The 18,634-nt window shown below is 38.9% G+C and overlaps 1 protein-coding gene across 33 annotated transcripts in view; it reads right to left on the reverse strand.

Annotated features, from left to right (window-relative positions):
• The window catches only part of SLMAP (sarcolemma associated protein), a 96,575-nt gene that overhangs the window by 69,389 nt on the left and 8,552 nt on the right, over positions 1 to 18,634 (reverse strand). The window contains exon 1 of one of the 33 annotated variants that reach the window (XM_050313347.1): positions 5,290 to 5,416. The exons of the other annotated variants lie outside the window; for them this stretch is intronic. The gene's annotated coding sequence lies outside the window, so the exon portion shown is untranslated. Of the gene's footprint in view, positions 1 to 5,289; positions 5,417 to 18,634 lie in introns of those variants that run through there. 33 annotated transcript variants of the gene reach the window in all.

The raw sequence follows: 18,634 nt of genomic DNA on the forward strand, positions 1-18,634 counted from the left end.
ATGTAAATCCAGCTACTCTGATGAAAAAAGGTTAAAATCCTCAGCTACCCCCAGAAATTCAGTGCTATCCTTCCAAGCCTGCCAGTAGCTCCAAGGGGCAGGAAGGAAAGGACAGCAGGGAATATGCTCTTCTGCTGACCAAGTTGTTCTGTGTCTGTTTACACCTTGAAGTTTTGTTGACTGTACTGCCAGGACAACCCTGCTGGTTGCTCATACCTGTTGTCAAGCAAAATAAATGGTGGCAGTAAAAGCAGTTTTGTGCCAGCATAACCAAGTCTGGGTATAATAACAGTTCAGCCTTTCCAGATGTATTTGAAGTGCTGTAAAATATTAATCCCTCTGCTGCTTGCCATGTCCTGGTCATTTAAGTGCTTTGAAGTTCACTACAGGCCTTGTCACTCAGTTTAACTTTTGTGTGAGCAGAGTCAGCAGACTTTGCCTGAAAAGGACACAGGGGCTATGACAGGGAAGGGCAGATGGATGGATTTCTGGGGAGGAGGAGGAAGCACCATAGGTAGGCAGGCAATGCCCAGCACGGAGAGGAAACAACAGCTTAACCTGTGCACAAAACACATGCTTGTCTACAACCCTGAGTTGCTCCCGTGTGTTCCTCGGTAGCAAAATGTCACCTTCCTCTCCAGAACAAAGCAAACGTGCCCAGGTGTGTTGTACCTCCAAACGTTTCAGCACAGACCTTTCTTTTGACATACAACTTTGCAATGCTGATTTTAACTGGTGAGCTCTACAGATACATTTACACCTATCAGAATTTTAAAAGCATTCAGAAAAAAAGAAACACATGAAAGCACCTTTGCAGAGTTAATGCCACCTCCTACTTGTTCTGCCCATTAGGCAAAAGTGTTAACTTTCTAAACCACTATCTGACCCCCACATTTGCAAACAGTTGTAACTGAACCTGTCTGATGCTGAAAAGCTCAGGACTCAAGGTCACTATTAGTCAATAGCTCTATACTATTCTTTAATATTTGCAGGTATCCACATAATCTACATTACAGCAGAAAAACTCAGAAAGAGGGTGTCAGATATTTACTTTACAAGGATCTTTTTTTCATTTGTATTAGAAAGTGGTCATTATTAACAAAAAGACTACTAAAAAGATTAAGTAATACATTTTAATTATTCAGTTTTATAAGTAGGAATGTGGAGCTTAGAAACACTCTGTTCAAAGGGTTTGAGCACAGTCCCCCACACCTTTCACAACCATTACACCATTGCAGACTGAGGCCTTCAACTTACACACTGGACAAAAGAAATGAGGCAGTTGAACTCCCCCACCCTGGTTATCTACCCGTTACCCAGCAGAGAAAGCAGCAAAGTTGGCTCAATGGCAGGGACAGCTGAACAACCCAGTGTGGTTCCAGAATTCCTATTGTTTTCAGTTTGCCTAATTTGGTTGGTACATAACAATGACCTGGGCTGAAAATGAGCCTGCTTTAGAAGCTGGTTCCTAAGCCATGTGCTCACACCTCCACAGCAGCAGTCAAGAAGAGAATGGCAGAGAGCAGCCTGTATTTACAGTGTCAACCACCTTTCTGTCAACTGTTCTATGTCAGAATCAGTACATAAAGTACATAAGTACTTAAAATACAGTTCATAACCAGAAATTGAAGTTCTCTGTATTAGGAGACAGCTGTCAGAAACCATGATGACCTGCATCATCTTTGCTTTTATGAAATATATGCTTTTTCATAAATACATAGCTCTGGGCTCCTCAGTACTAGAGACAAGGAGCTCCTGGAGTGGGTCTAGTGGAGGGCAAGAAAGATGATTATGGGACTGGAGCACCTCTCTTATGAGGAAAGGCAGAGGCAGCTGGTCCTGATGAGCCTCAAGAAGAGACAAATGAGAAGAGACCTCATCACTGTCTGTTGGTGTCTGAAGGGAGGTGTCAGAGAAGGGACAGGCTCTGCTTGGGGTTGCTGAGCAGTAGAACAAGAGGAAAGAGGCAAAACCTGATGCCCAGGAAGTTCCAGCTCAACATGAGGAAGAACTTCTTTCCTGTGTAGTGACTGAGCACTGGAACAGATTGACCAGAGAGGTTGTGGAGTCTCCCTCACTGAAGATATTCCAGAACCATCTGGCCACAATCCTGTGCCATGTGCTCCTGCTTGAGCAGGGCGATTGGACCAAATGCCCCAACGTGGTCCCTTCCAACCTGGCCCATTCTGGGATTCTGTGAAAATATAACTAACCAAACTGCATCACAATTCCTGAATGCCCCAGGAACCGCAAGGTCAGTACAGACCTGCATGAACATCACTAACCCACTTTCAGATTGCTTTCATTTACTTCAGCTCTAAAAGGAACTATCAACACTCCAAACATCTAAAACAAGAAAATAACTGGAAAAAATACAGTAGGAGTACAATGATGGTAGTTTATATGGGAAAAAATCCTTCCCATAAGCTGATCATATACCAATATTAAAGTAATAGATCATACTGAAAACGTTTCTCCTCCAATTGTGCACTCACCCAAAACTTTGCATAACCAACACCAATGGAAACATTGTCAGAAAGGATGGTTGCCCTTCCTAACCTATTTGCCTTCACCCTCCTCTTGCAGAACTGGTGGCATTCAAATAACCTCACCAAGTATTTCCTAGAAACAAGACTTTCTAAGTGAACTTGACAGTTGTGAAGTTAACACCTCCCAATAATCACATTCCATAATGGCAGAATGCAGTCAAACACCCAGCCACAGAAGAACAAGCCCTGGTCACCCCCCATTATGCAGTAAGGTCTCCCTCCTCCACACTCTGGAGTAGGCACATTCATGCAGAAGGGTCATGCTGAAGGATTTGAGCTGAAGCAACCCCAGGTATGAGACATAACATTAATTCCTCTTCTACACAAAACTTTCTGCAGAAAGCACAAGGTGTGGAACGAAGAAGTTGAGAAAGGTACAAGTTGCTCATGAGTGCTGATCTACCCCTGGATTATTCAAATAATCCAGAAAGGCGTTCACTGTCAGAAGGAGCAGAATGACAAGATACTCGCCAAAAACCTCAAGATAAAATGTTTTACCACAAAATGTGACAACACCATACAAAAATAGATCCCTCTCTACACATCAATGTCACTACTTTTGATGCAAAAAGCTATTTTTAAAAAGGAGAGATGTAAAGGAAGAGTTCTAATTTACAAGTAATTTGGTTTATATATAGCTGACTGACTTGCTACAGTGAGACATCTGTCACCATAGTTACTAATTACTACTCCTTAGAATGTCTCTTTTACTTGACTTTTGTCCTCACAGTTCGCAAGAATTTCTGAGTATCAGCCTTCTGCTACAAATTCTAGATGGTTTCAGGACAACTAGAACAATTTCAAATTTATTCTCTTCACAGCTGAATGAAAGTCTGTGCCTTCACATATGCTAGGCTTTAAAACTTCCTCTTGTACAGGAAACACAGAATAGATTAAGGACATTAACAGCCTCAGAAAAGGAGATGCAATTCCATTCTGAATGTAGACAATGCAGAAAAGTTTCCTACAAAAAGAATTCCTCAACTCAGTACTAATTATATACTATTTTCTTGAGGAAAACAAAGGATATTTAATTTTCAGCCTACATGAAAATTCTCGAGTGCTATTTTGATTCCATGTGAAATTCTCATCCTGAAAATGCTGAGAGATTTGATACAGTGCAATCAAGGAAAAGATTCCCAAGAAATGATTACTCACACATCATCCCAAGATGCTCAAACTGACTCAATAGAATACTAAAGCAATATAAAAAGAGACTTATTTTGTCTTGCTGCTGTCACAGACGACAATGTCTTACACAATGTACAGACTTTGAAACAAACCTTTCCTGCTCCGTATTAAAAAGCTGACTCGTGCCATGGACTCAGAAAACCATAAAAAGTCGATAAAGAACAGGTTTCTAGAAGGAAATTGAAACGTCTTGCAAAGAAGTTTTCTGCTTTATTTCATTAAGGAAGCTCGGCCTCTCGTTACAACAGACATCTCTATGAGCCATTACCACGTATCACTGTGACACCAGTGATTACTTTGTATAATTTACATCAACTTCTACATCCACACCAAACACTGACCCTGGGGAAAACACAGGGCCAAGGTGACTTTCTGAGGTCTCACTGAATGCTCCTGTGTTGTGTGTTAATCAATTACGGAAATACACTGCAATTTAATATGGCTTTAAAATAAAGAAATAAAACACCTTAATAGGCCATTACCCAGAAATTCAGGTTTCCTCAGGATAATCACTTCCAAGTGTAAAGTATTGGTGAAATACTCCTCAATCCTGATGCCATTATAGGAATACTTGTCCTACAAAATTAGACTGAGAGCTAAACACAATTATTTACTATCATAAATGTAATGAGAGTTTGGCAACATGACACTCTCAAACCCTGCAATAAGGAAAGTAAACACACTCTTGAGGTGTACAAAGTCCCAGAGACTGTGTTTGTAGGACACATGAATGCAGATAAAATAAATAAGCTGTGCAAAGAGCAGGTTCCCATATGGAACCCTAATTTCTTTTCAAATCCACGTTTCTAAAGGTTTGAAATGTATCATCGCAATTCACTCCAACCTTCAGGAGGCAAAAGGCACCGTAAATATCCTGCACTAGGGAAAAACACTAAAATTATTCAGAAAACTAAAATTTTTATTCTTAAATTCACAATCAAAAAATAGTTCAACTTGATAGTTAACATTCTTGGGCCAACTCAATGAAGTGCAAGACCAAAATAAACTGTGGTTTTGTCTCTGACCACTGCAACGAAAATTATGACATAAAAAGGGAGATTTGTCATGTTTGGATAGAACTTTGCCCTAATTTAAGAGCACAAAGGTAAGGCATAAATCTCTCCTGGTCTTAAATTTTGACTGACCTTATGAAAACCTTGCATAAATAAAAACTAAAATCAAATTTCTGCAACACCTACTAAAGAAACCCACTAAATTGTTTTTGTGGGAGAACACTAAAAAGAGGCAAAAATTATACAAACAGTAAAAAACAAAGGGAAAAAATGTTTTAAAAATATGAGGCAATATTGAAATACTATGAGTATCTGTCAGTAAATACTCAGAAAGAAAAGTCCAACACTAAGATTATCCATTGTTTCTGCTTCCTCAAAAATCTTGAGCTAACAAGATACCCAAATGACTAACAGAAAATTAACTGAAATGGAAATTTTCCATAAGAAAATTGCTCTACTAAACTTCTATCAGCAAACAATTACATTTTCCATTTGCAAGCAAATTGAAGAAAAACCACAACAGAAGCTGAGGTTACCAGGTACTCCACCAGGAGAGCAGATCTACTTCTAGGAAAGGAATGAGGTAGCTCGTTAGATTATCAGGAAACTCCAACTCCCAGCATAACCCCAGACATCTCGAGGCAGGTGCAGAACTGCAAAAGCTGCTTAACTGTCTTGCTACTCTAGTTTCTAAATTAGTTAATCATTTACATCAAAGCTCCTCTACTCCTGCCAAAGAAGAATCTCCTCTCATGTGTTGACTTTTCAACTGCTTAGAGAATAAAGGGAGAAGTGGCTTTCAAACTTTCCTCATTTCCACTCCTTCCACAGCAGGCACTGTGTGTACCCACTGTCACTAATGCCACACTGCTGCTGGTCTGCAGCAGAGAAAACCCCCAGTGAGGACACATTCAGATAAAGAAAAAAACCACATCAGATTTCACAGACACATCCAACTGCAATGCAACAGTGGTTTGGTATTGCCACAATAACACTGCATAAAAACTCTAAAAACATCCTGAAAAATTTAGGAAGAAGTTGTCTCCTTTCCTTTTAACAAGGGACATTCTATCTGAAAGGACTTGTCTAATGTGACTACGTTATTTTTATTTTTTTCAACAAAGATCTGTAGCAGGCTTACTTAATTCAGCTTTCCTTTGCAAAAAGCAAAGATTTCTTGCTCTCTGACATTATCTGCTCCTGAACTACTTATTAACAGATGACAGGTGTTACAAGGAAAATAATGTCCAGCACATTTCTAAATTACAGTTGATGTGACCATGCTGAGCGTAATGTTACGGTGATATAAATTCAAGGCAGCCAACAGAGATGCAGGAGCACAAGTCCTGACTGAAAGGAACTGCCTAAGTACACATGACACTGCACTAATTTTAGTCATGTCAAACTAGATATTTTTGTAACAGGTCCAAACCACAAATATTACCCAAATAGAGTGTAGTGAGAGTTCACTCCACAGTTCCTCATACTGAAAACAAGGGGTCACCAGAGCAAAATGCTCCTCCCTTGCTTTTCTGAACACTTCTCTGCATCAAGTAAGGACCAAAAATTTTTTTTTTTTAATACTACATTTAATTTCTTTTCATTCTGTGTTTTGAACTCCAGCATTCCACACAGAGAGCAAACGCAATTAACTGGAAACCAAACACCGAAAGAGAAGGGTGCGGCTCCATCCAAAGACGGAAAATTCATTTTCCAGCACAGAGGAGAAATTTGACAATTGGGAGTTTAATATTTGTACTCAAGGCACTGCCAAGCCATACCTCCAACAAAGTGAGAGCGAAAATAGTCTGGGAGGAGGCTGTACTTATTTGCAATGCATTCCAGGGTCAAGATTTTCAATGCAAGTAGTAATTAAATGCTGGTATTTATGAACAAAGGCTGATTTATTCTGGTGCTCATTTGAGAAAAACAATTTACAATAAAAAAAGATTTTTTTTTAAGCTTAAGTTAAATCCACATATGGACATGAGTCTGGCAGCAGTATGAGAGAATGTATGAGCTGGTTTCTGATAGGCAATCTTACAGAATATTAATCAGCCATTTCTTTAGCTGTGTCCTACTGGTTTCAAAACAAAACCAGGGCAGGTGCTGCAGCCTTCTCACAGGTTCCCAATTCAGAACCACCCTAGAAGAACCTTCTCACAGGTGCACAACATCAGATAACCCCAGAGGAATGGGCAGAGGGCAGGTGGGGCATTCAAGGGTATGGTAATTACGGTTTCAAACAGTGACTCACAATTCACGCTCATCTTAGTCCAGGGCAAAAATCACAGACGTGCTATGTTGGATTCACAGATTGAAAGGGTTGCTAACACGGCAAAACAGAGTTATCAGGGATGTTACACTGAACACCTGTGCCCATCAATGTTTTTCTTCAGACAACCAAAAAAAACCCCCAAAAACCAACATATACACACACAGATAAACAACCAATAATCCAAATATTTTAAGATCTCTTTGTCAATAAAAAAGTACCCAGAACACGTCAGTGCCCACGACCAATCTGCCCGTGGGCACAAGGAGCCCAGGCCAGGGAACTGCAAAGTCCTGCTGGCATCTCACAGCCTTTCAGCTGAAAAGCTGAGCCAGTAGTTGTCTGCATCTCTCAAAGACATTATCAAATCTTGCAATTTTTTGGCCAAAGTGGGCCATATTTCCCTCCAAAGTACAGAAAACATTTTTAAAGTGCAAAAAGAACCTCTTTCAGCATCAGTGTTCTAGGTTGGCAGTTTAAGAAGAAACAGCCTCCACTAATGTTTTAATCCTTTAAATTGCCATAAGGAAATTTTCCAAATGGGAGATCCTTTCAGGTATAAAAATCAGAGTCAACTCCATCTATACACAGAGTTCAGGTCACACTGTCCATCTGAAAAAGCACAAGATAACATTTTTCTTCTGAAGTCGATATACATTTGTAATGGCTACAAACATACACTGCAGTTTTTCACCGTTCACCTACTGGAGCAGAGATATTAAGCTGCTGACACTGTGTACACTGAATCACTTGGTTGGTCTTTGTACTTCAGGATCATCACCATTCCCCTCTCTTTTTTTTTTTTTTTTTAACCAAGCAGTTAGGATAAGTTTGATAGCTTTTTCTTCCAAATGTAAGTAGCTTCAATTCTGAAAAGCATATGTAAAATTACAGAAAGATGACTAGTCCCCCCAGACTACCAAACACCATGAAAGGGGGGTCATCAGGTAATTTTTCTCATAACTCATTTATAATGCTTTGAATTAGATAGAAAAGTGACAACTGTAGATAAAATATGATGAAAATATTCTACCTACCAAGAGCCACAAAAGAGCAAACGAATGAAAGTGGCCTGAAGGACATGAATTTTTATTTTTTTTTTAAATATCCACTCACTTGGAAGTCAAATCCAAACCCCATCAAAAGATTACAAGTACCACTATCCCACGCAGAGGCCAAAGCCACATCTCAACCAGCACACCAATAAGGCGCCAATGACAATCTCATAACATTATAGGAAAAGTGGTATTATACAATTAATCCATGATTTTTTTTTTTTTTTTATTTCCACATCAATATTTATGGGTGGCAGTCCCTGCTATGGAATTATACAATCACATGGTATGTTTTCTTTGTACAGTGCTGGTGTTATTCAGTTATCACGGAACAAGTGACGCCATTCCACAGAGCAGGGAACACACTGCTACTGTAAAAAACACACCACAGCTCATCACTTGCAAGGAGGAATCCTTGAATGCCTTCCCTAAGCACGGCAATTCCTTTTCCTTTCCCTAAAAGCCGAGCCGCAGCCAGCAGAGGGCCACGCCACGATCCACGATCCACGCACTGCCCGGGCTGGGGAACGCAAAGCACCGGCACGAACAGCACAGCACAAACTGCAGCTCGAGACTGTTTATGTTATGAAGGAGTTTCTCTAACACTGAAATTTCCATTAATTATAGAACTACACCCAAGTATTCTGTGGGTTGCCTAAACTATTAATTCCATCTTTACCGTCTGGGGCCTCCAACACAAGCTACTTCTGTGCTACAACATCCACATTAACAATTCTCCTACTTCTCAGATTTTAAAATTAGGTTTCTCAACTGCAATGTTCCTGCTACTGCAATTATGCAAGTTACTGAAATACTACCCAGAATAACAAGCATACCTAAAAATCAGAATGCTGTCAAAGGCTTTTCCCGTTTAATAGAGAAACTGAACTTCCTAAACAATGTAAAAAATACATAGCTAGAAACTGGCCATACACTGCAAAAGAACTGGAATTAACATGCAAACCTTTTTCATGTCTAATCAGCATTTAAAAAACTGCTGTGCTGAAAACAGTTAGGCTTTTTCTTTACAAAGACAGCCCTTTGTTGAAATGTATTCTTGACATTTAACATATTAAATTCTGCTATAGTTCATTATCTGTGCTCTTAGAAGAACAAAAAACAAAGTCCAGAATCTAAAGCAGCTCAGGAGAATGAGTCATTTACTAAAAGAAAGAAAAAACAACTACCAACAGAAGCACACACACTGGCAACTCAAAGCAAAAACATTTAAAGAATTATTTCAAAATCTACAGTCCAAACAGAACATGGAAGAAAGCTCAGCAAGCTTGTCATTAAAAATGATGGCATTTAATAATAGCACTGTGCATTTAATAAAATGCACTGGCACTGTGCATCAAATCAGTCCCATCTACACTGGTCCATCTACTCTATGGAAAAAGAGGATCTGTACTGTAGATCACCAAAACAGATGAGCCCTCAAATTAAGTCCACATAAGATTCAAACTGCACTCTCAGTACAAACACAGCCTTCCCACAAAAAACATGTTTGCTGTTAAGTAATAAGCTTTGACATACCAAGAGGTTTGTCATCCAAGCTTAAATTTAATACAGCTGTAGACAAGATTACACTTTGATTAAAGAAAAATCAGTGAGACTTTTACACTACCTATAATTACTCTACTATTACTATGTAGTTTTAATAAACTTTAATTAGGAGTAGATGCTATCCATAGCTTGTTTCAAAGGAAAATAAGTTGGGTCACTGGGAACTGGCAGCATTAAGAGCAACATGGTTAAGTACAAATTCAAAAGAAATGTGTGTCCCCCATTGCTTCTTTCTTCTAAACCTTTCTGGAAAGCAGCTTTCTTCTGCAGCCAAGTACTATACTCAGGTCCTAAGCAAATACCAGGTATATCAAACCCAAAAAATTATGCAGGTTGGCAGAATGTTTCATTAGATTATGACAACTTTGCACTATTTCAACCCTGTCATTAAAAAAACAAACAAAAAAACCAAACAAACAAAAAACCACCCAAAAAAATCCCAAACAAATCTGACACTTTCACTAAGAGAATTTTCTAGTGTTCACCAGAAAAAAAGCTTCAAGAGTTTGCCCAGTCAGTCTTAAAAAAATTAAGATGTTACTATTATAAGAAAAACAGAATATGAAATTTGTAGATAGATGACTAACAGCTCTCCTCGTTGTTTATAAACAAATTCATGTGAATACCCACTGAAGCTACAAAATCCACCAGACAGGAAGCAAGCAAAGGGCAAGGCCCTCTCCCAGGAAAGCACCTTTCCACGCTGCTCCACTGAGGAGGCAGGAGTTAGTCTGTCTACCATGGACATGGAGAGCAGTAAGCTAGTCCTTCTCCTACTTGATTTTAAAATTCCCTCCTGCCTGACAGGAGCTCCCTGGGGCTGAGGAAGAGGCTGTATTTTAGGCATGGTTCAATGACAGGCTGCAGCAGCTCTCGGAAGGCACCGTACCCACAACCTCAGCTTTACAGCCCTTGGCTTGACTGCACAGCACATTCCCTGAGCACACTACTCAGCATCTCCTGTGAAGGTTGTCGGGGAAGTGTCAGGAGTCAGCTCTCTGCTTTCTTCTCTCTGTACTTCAGCTGGTTTTCATCCCAAGTTCCCTCCTTTGCCCCAGGTCCGAGCTGGAGCAGTAACGTTTCCCAGCACACCCAAGTGCAGGACACAGCTGTTCTGCTCTGCCTCACACCCACCTGAGAGCTGCACCACAGGACATCTCCAGCTTCCTCCCTGTTTATATGTTCTGGTTTCTTTTGGAATAGGAAAAAACCACACAGACACAGGGAAGAACGGAGTGTGGACCAGTCCCCTCCCTGCACGCAACTGCAACACGTGCAAAGCACGCAAGCGACTGGAAACAAATCACAGTATCCTGTATTATCCCTTCAACATTCAGCAAAGGTACCTTAAACACAAAGGGGTGCTGCATTTCTGAACTTAAACATAATTTCATTATTTAATTCTTGCTAAGTTCTCAAGGGACAAAGAAAGTGTATTTTTACTACACTTTTGATTTCAGAGCTTGTTTCTCTGACTCTTAAAATTAGGCAAAGTCAGATAAAACAAACACGTTCTCTTACCCAGGGTCTCTCATTTACCTTGTTCCATTACACTTTTCACACTTAATTCAGAACTGACAACTCGAGCAGCTTATCCACCTACTGACTGCACAAACTGGATGGACTGACAACTTCCAGGCTCAGCAGCTGAATGTCTCCAGATTTCCAATACCATCAACTCCGCCAGCGCCAAGGAGAATTAATTCAAAGCATGACACGCTGTCATCAGCCACCACCCAGCAGCGTTCTGCCACGTTTCTCAACCTCAGTGTTTCTTAACAGGCACATCAGGAACGTTGATGTTTTCTTCACTTCCCTTTGAAAGGTTTGGCTTGACAACTGAAGTCTCAGAAACAGTAAACTAGTAAACAAAATTGTGTAAACCACATCAAAAGTTCAGAGTAACAAAAGAGAGAAGAAAAATCCCAAGACAATTCACACAGCTACTATTCTGAAAGAAAAAAGTTCAGCATTTCAAACCAACTGAATTTAAACCTTTATTCCTAACTACTCCATCAACACCTGAGCATTTCGTATAAAAAAATTTACAAAGAAATGCTAAAAATTTCAGAAAGTCCTTCTGGATTTTATCAATCACTCATATATACAATAACCAATGTGCAAATTATTAATCCAGTTTTCACTTATTACCTTACAAGAAAAATAATAACCATTTACACAAAGCAAGTCACTCATTATAGCCCACATAAGTTACTTATAACATTCCATAAGTTACAATAGAAGTATTCTTGCACTGGGCCACATGATAGATTGCAACATATTTATTTCTTTGCCAGTCAGACAGCACCAATTACAAAACTTCACTCAGGAACAGTTGTCCTTTCATTTTTTCATTCCCTTCTTCCTAAAGGTTTACCAACTGTGTGTGATTTACAAACATTTTGCTCAGCAATTCAAAAGGAAGTGTGACCTTGGTGAGTCAATCCATCAGCTGGAACCTCAAAATCACTTAAACTGCAAGAGCCTACTGTTTATTTTTTCTGATTTATGTGAAGCATAATTTCAACTGAAAATTCAATGTGGATTAGAAGGACTCAGTCTCTGAACCATACAAATAAAAAATAAAATTTCAAACCCCAAAAAACTAAGCCCCAAAACAAAATAACACCACAACCAAGTCATAAACTTGATTCAACCAAATAACTAATTTATTACAGAAAAGACAATTACCATTAATTTTTAAAGAAAACAACTAGAACTCTTGCATTCTGCAGATATGAAGAGTAATCATCATGTCAGTTCAAAGACAAAAACATTCATCTCTATTCAGTATCAACTCCCATGCAGACCGAATTACTAGATTTCTTCATGAAGCAACACATTCAAAGTATGAAACAAACTATTTTAGCCGTGACAGGAAACATGTAAAGGATATAAATATTTCCAAGCTGCTATTTAAAACATAAACCAAAACTACTGAAGGAGATTCCAACATCCAGTGCTCTCATTAGCAAGTCACAATCTAACCTTCAAAAAACCCCAAACCTATTTAAAAACAGGTGAAGTGGTAAGCAGTAAGCATCTCAAATATGGCACAGATGGAACATTCCTCACTAGGAACAGTCTTATATAAAGTTTTATATAAAAGAGATGAAACTATTTTTCCTAAAATCTTTCACAGATGACCTATCTTTCAACTCTAAGAGTAGCTCAATAAAATAAAAGAAGTCTGCTCTAGAAATACCTCCTTCACTACAAATGAAGCTCCTTCCAACTGCCATCTTTGCCCTGCTCACAACAATGGCTCTTCTAAACACATCCAGAATATTCTGATAGAACTTCAATTAAGCCAGAAGAAATAAGCATTTTTTAAAACTAAATACTCAAACAGCAAAAGACAGAAAATTGCCAATAAAAAGCTTTGTTACCTTAAGTGATAATTTTAACATTTACAATCATTTTTCAGCAGTGGAGAACTCTGCTCTTCAGGCACCTGAGCTTAGTGGCACAATTCAGAAAGGAGAAGTAGTAGCAATACACGTTTCCTGTTGGTTTTCTCTTTTTTTTTCTATTAAAAAAAGGGCAACTTGCAGTCTGAAGTGTGTAACTGTGGTTTCAACATGCAGAATATGTTTTCACCTTCTCAATAAGAAAAATAAAGGAAAACTGCATTTCAAATTCTGAAGTATCATATTTTGTAATGGTAATATACAAACATTACAAATGAAAGGCAGTTACTACCCAGCAATCCACAAAGAAACACAATGCAGAGAGGCACTTGCTGCTACAGAGGCTGTAGGTCCCAGTGGATCAGATAAATCTAACAAGGAACACCCTACTCTGATGCTGGGGTTCATTGTGCTTTTTTGCTGCCTACTCCATTTCACTCTCCAATTAGCTCTTCAATTAGTTCAATCAGATTACCTCCCTAATGCTGGCGAGAGCAGCTTGCTCTGAAGTGTTATCACCCACACTTTCAGAAACCTGGAGGTTTAGTGACCTTGCATTTTCCAAAATATATTTTCACTGGACATTGCAGAACAAACTGACAAGATTTTGTTCCACGTTATTTGCTTTAGTTGCTTTGTCAAGGGAACCAGAAAGCACAAATGCACATCGAAACGGATGGTGATAAAAGTACCTTTTGAATTGGAACAAACATCTGTCAAAGAATAGAACTGAAACCAAAAAGCATGATTTCTCTCTGAATTGCAGCTCTGAGTTTTGCAGCAAAGATTCCATATTCCTCCACAGTTTTCATAATGTAATTGCTCATTAGGATTGTGGGAAGACACAAGATGTGCAGCCTTCTTGCTACGGGACATCTTTAACAGTTCTTCCCTAACATAATATCCACATGTCTGGAAAAAACTGGTAACAGTATTTTATAAAGAACAATCATCCATGTCTATTCTCCAGAATTCGAAGCTCTAATACTTGGAAAAAAACAAATGACCCCAGTATTTAAATTATAATGTTCTCAAAACTTGTAAGTTTGGCTTCATATACTATTAGCATGTTAAACAAATATGTTAATTATGATAATTTCGACATTTAAATGATAATATCCTTACTATGCCTCAAGTTTAGACAGGTATCTAAGTGTTTTACACTTTAAACAAGATGCATTTAACTGATTTTACCACTTGTGATTATACAAAATAAATACACAAGACATTACTCCCATTATAATTCTTCCTCAAGTAAGGCTTGTTTATCAAAGCAGATAAACTTTCTCCTTCTTCTTAAGATGCCAGCAAACAACACTCATACTTCAAAGGCTGTATTAAAAAGGCAAGCTCTAGTACAGCTCATACTCTTTCAAATGCTCAGAATGCATCAGGGAAATAAGGAGCTCATCTGCACCAGCCTAAGTCCACACAGCAGGTGCACAAACCAAAAACAAACCTTTCTAAGATGTCAAGAAGGCCCTCAGACCTGCTCATGGACACCACTGAAAACTGTGCACTCCTGGCCAGCTGTATGAACAAACACAGTGCACCTGACACCATCTGATTTGGGGGTAATTTAGTACTGGTGTTCTTCTCTTCTACTGAAATGGGACATTTCATCAAGAATTATTAAAAGTACTGACAGAAATTCTATTGCTTTAGAATAATTAATAAATAATACTAATAACAACTAATGTACTACTGAATGAGTGCAATAAACTTAAAAACAAGACCATGAAAGGAACAATGATGGGGGGGGAGAAACAAACCAAACAACGACCAGAAGATGCCCCACCCCTGGGAAGTGTTCAAGGGTGGATGGGGCTCTGAGCAACCTGGAAGGTGTCCCTGCCCATGGCAGGGGGTTGGAACGAGGCAATCTTTAAGGTCCCTTTCAACTCAGGCCATTCAGTGACTCTTTGATCAGCAGCAGGTTGGTCCTGTCCATTCACTGTTACCATCTCCAGCTTTATGGATGGGAAACCCCAGAGCAAGAATTATATGGGTCAAAAAATCATCATAACAGCAAAGAATGTTCACAAGTATAAGCAAACACTATTTCTTAAATCCTTCTATTGTGTGAAAAGTTTTGTTCTGGATAAGAAAGAAAAGTGTCCACTCAGCTTTGCTCACCTGTCTAATAACTGTGTGAGGCAATACTTGAAGCAGAACTGTATAACATACCTTGCAGACTTAATTTGAGGCCCAACACCAGCAAGCAGATCCAGTCCCTCAAATAATGCTACAAGATTACAGGTACCCTAACATTAGGCTCAAACCTACATCTACATAAGAGGTTTTAAAGGATATTACAAAGCAATTATTTTTGTAAATCTTTTGGAAATACAAAACAGCAATTATAAAAAAGATGTGTACAGCAAGTTTAAACTATGAAACACTTCAAAGAGAAGTTACAGATCTCAAAATAAAGAGTAGTCATCAAGAGCCTTTAATATTAGTTTATAAAACTTAGATCATCATCTAGAATTTATCCAACAACACTTATCCTGGGAACTCTCAACATAAAGCTGTGTGGGAAAAGGACGATGGAAAATGAGCACACTTGCATTTGATAACCAGACCAAAAAAACCCTCTTACCTGCACATCTGCATCCAAAATTGTTCAACTGCAGGCACATTTACACTGATCTGTGAAGCAGGCAAAATCCCAGAACAGGGTGACCTGAAGAGCCCTCAGGAATGCAATCTGGATGTCCCAGAGTGGCCCAAAGAAAGCAGGACAGCTGTGCTGGTGCAGTGTTTTGCCAAACTAACCCTTCCCAAGCCCACTGTTGGAACACAGGGTTAGAGAAGGTCAACTTGCAGCTAAAACGTCGATCTGCAGTGAATTTACCAGGAGGCAATATCCTGCAATGGGATGGCTGGGCAGTCTGTGCTGGTCTCAGGCAGTGAGGCAGCACATGCACACAGATCCCAAAACAATCCAGGAGTTTGGAAAGAAAGGCTGTCCTTGTGTGGCCATGCAATGCATTTCTTCAAGCACAAAACCCTCCAAACCCATATTCCCTTCTGTTCACACAGAAGTTAAAAGTTAGTCAAACACAGCATTACGTACTTTGAACGTTCCAATTAACAGTCAGGTTCACAAACATAACGAAGGATCAGGATGATGCTGTGGGTACAGAGCATTCAAGAGGCTGAGAACACCCACATGCCTTTCCATGTTACAGGTAATGTATTATTAGTATAAATAGCAGCCTATCACTTCTCCCCTTAATCACAGCAAGCCCTCTGTTCAGGGACCAAATCACCGGCCTTCACTGTCACAGACAGTACTTCTATACCTACCAAAGCTCAACCAGTAGCTTTAACTAATGTCAACTAACTGCAGGGACTCCAAAAACAAATATGCCCCCTCTATGACAATTTGTATTCCTAGCTTTCTCTTACAAGTGCTGGAATATGCAGTCTAGGAAAAGTCCTCAAAGAGGAAGACTGAAAAAAATAAATTTCCCCTTTGAGTTCTTAAAAAGGAAGTAGTGATTGACACCTACAAGTGAAAGTGTTGTATTATTTCCACTCTTATGGAATTAGGGGTGGAACTAGGAACATCATTATGTCTTTCATGTAGTTCTTCTTTTCCTCCAGAAATTCTTTTAACATGTAGCTGACACATTTTGATGTAACTTTAGGTTACACTATAAAAGAAGTACTCCAGATATTTCATAATACTCCCTTTTATCTATACATACACACACTGAAAGTCAGAACATAATTTCAGACAAGAGCAACACAGGCTCACCCACCCAGGAAATCTGTCTGACAGTGACCTCAGAAGCTTCTTTGCTGGTAGGGGTTAATTTGCACTCAAAATCCTACCCCAAGTCCAAAAGTAACCTCAACTGCTTTAAACCTGCTGTGGAACAGCAGACTGGACTGGATGACCTCCTGAGGTCCACACCAACCTTGGTTCTTCTGGCAGTTCATCCATATCATGGATTTGGCTGTTCTTGTTCACAGTCCTGTAACTTCCCTCAAAGCAAATACCATCCTAACTACTCAATGACTTAGAAGTTCTGGAATCCACAGAAACAAAAGAAACTTCATTAAACTTACTCCTTGCCCCTTAAAAATATATGTTAGTATTGACAGAACCTTAAAAATCCTCTGGCATAGAGCAAGAGGAATCCCTGTAATGACAGCAAGAAAACAACAAGGAGTTGCAATCACCTACAGAGATCAAAGACCTCCAAAAATAATTTGGCTGCAGAATGGATTCTTTCACAATCAGATATAAAAAGCAAAGCTTTTTTTTTAATAAGAAAGTTAAAATCGTGAGGAATTACAAATAATTCATTATGCCTTCGAAAGCTTTCATATCCTTCAAGCACCTGGAAAGAGCAGGTATAAGTGCAAACACCAGCAATACCAGAATAATATCACAGGTAATACTACAGAAACTGATTTGCAATTCTATTGCCCATAAGTTCAGGCAACTGTTACAGCTAACAACAACAAAAAATAAATAAAAAAGAGCGAATGACAATTAATTGTACCAGGAGTTACTGGGAAAGGTCACCAGAAATTTAAAAGGCAAAAAGGAAGGCAGGCTAAAATCCCAGCTTTGCAAAACCAAGAGATCTGACTTCTGGCTTCTAACCTACACAATTAAGGATTACACTTCAAGAAAAGCAATTAAAAAAACCAGAAAGCAAGGCATAATGATCAAACTGCTGGGCTGTGGTTAAACCTCTTACAGAGCATTAAGTTTAAATGTAAGCGTTTCTAAAACGTAGTCTTTGATGCAATATTGTTAATTTTGCTCAACTTCCAGAAAAGGAGCAACTTTGGAAAAGTGCCAGGTAAGAGCCAAAAGTGCCTATCAGATAAGACTAATGGCATATACAAACAGCAGCAGCCAGTACCAAATGTCCTCAAAAGAACTTGCTGTACAAATATCTGGCCCATAACAGAGCTTTTCATCTCGGATTTGAAACATAAGCATTTCTATTCCTTCCTTTAGAAAGGTTATTACGCAGTGCAGTTCACAAGAATCCACAGCTTTTGCATCTTAAGCTCTTATATTCATTTTACTTCTATGGAAGAAATATTACACCTGCAATTATGAAAATATACAGCACTAGTAACTTCGTTCTTAGTTTTCTATTCAATAGTCTCTTAACACAAGAACAGAAGGTCACTTGTCTGCTCTTACAAAGCTTCTATATTATCTGAGACCTTGCATGGTTCCCATATTGAACTTTCTGTCAATAATATTTCCAACACATCTGAATTATTATGTGAAAACTAAAACTGAACAAGGTGTTCCTACTGGGGACAAACTTACTTTAACAGTAGCACAATACTGTCAATATTTTTGTATTTAGTTACAAATTCTCACTATTTTAGACTGTTAGGATGTTTGCAATTGAGTCCATATCACTGCCAGTTCTTCAGTCTCTCCCATGGTTGGCTGATGTTATTTTATAACTTAAAAGGTCTTCCAACAGCAGCTATTTCCCTCCACTACACACCATAGTTCAACTATCAATACTGAAATGTTCCTTAGTTCTGCAAAGATATTATAAACTCCTCATGCCCTAAACTACCC

The sequence above is a fragment of the Myiozetetes cayanensis genome, unplaced genomic scaffold (assembly GCF_022539395.1).
Source record: "Myiozetetes cayanensis isolate MyiCay16 unplaced genomic scaffold, myiCay2020 scf18, whole genome shotgun sequence".
In the NCBI taxonomy this organism is placed as follows: domain Eukaryota; kingdom Metazoa; phylum Chordata; class Aves; order Passeriformes; family Tyrannidae; genus Myiozetetes; species Myiozetetes cayanensis.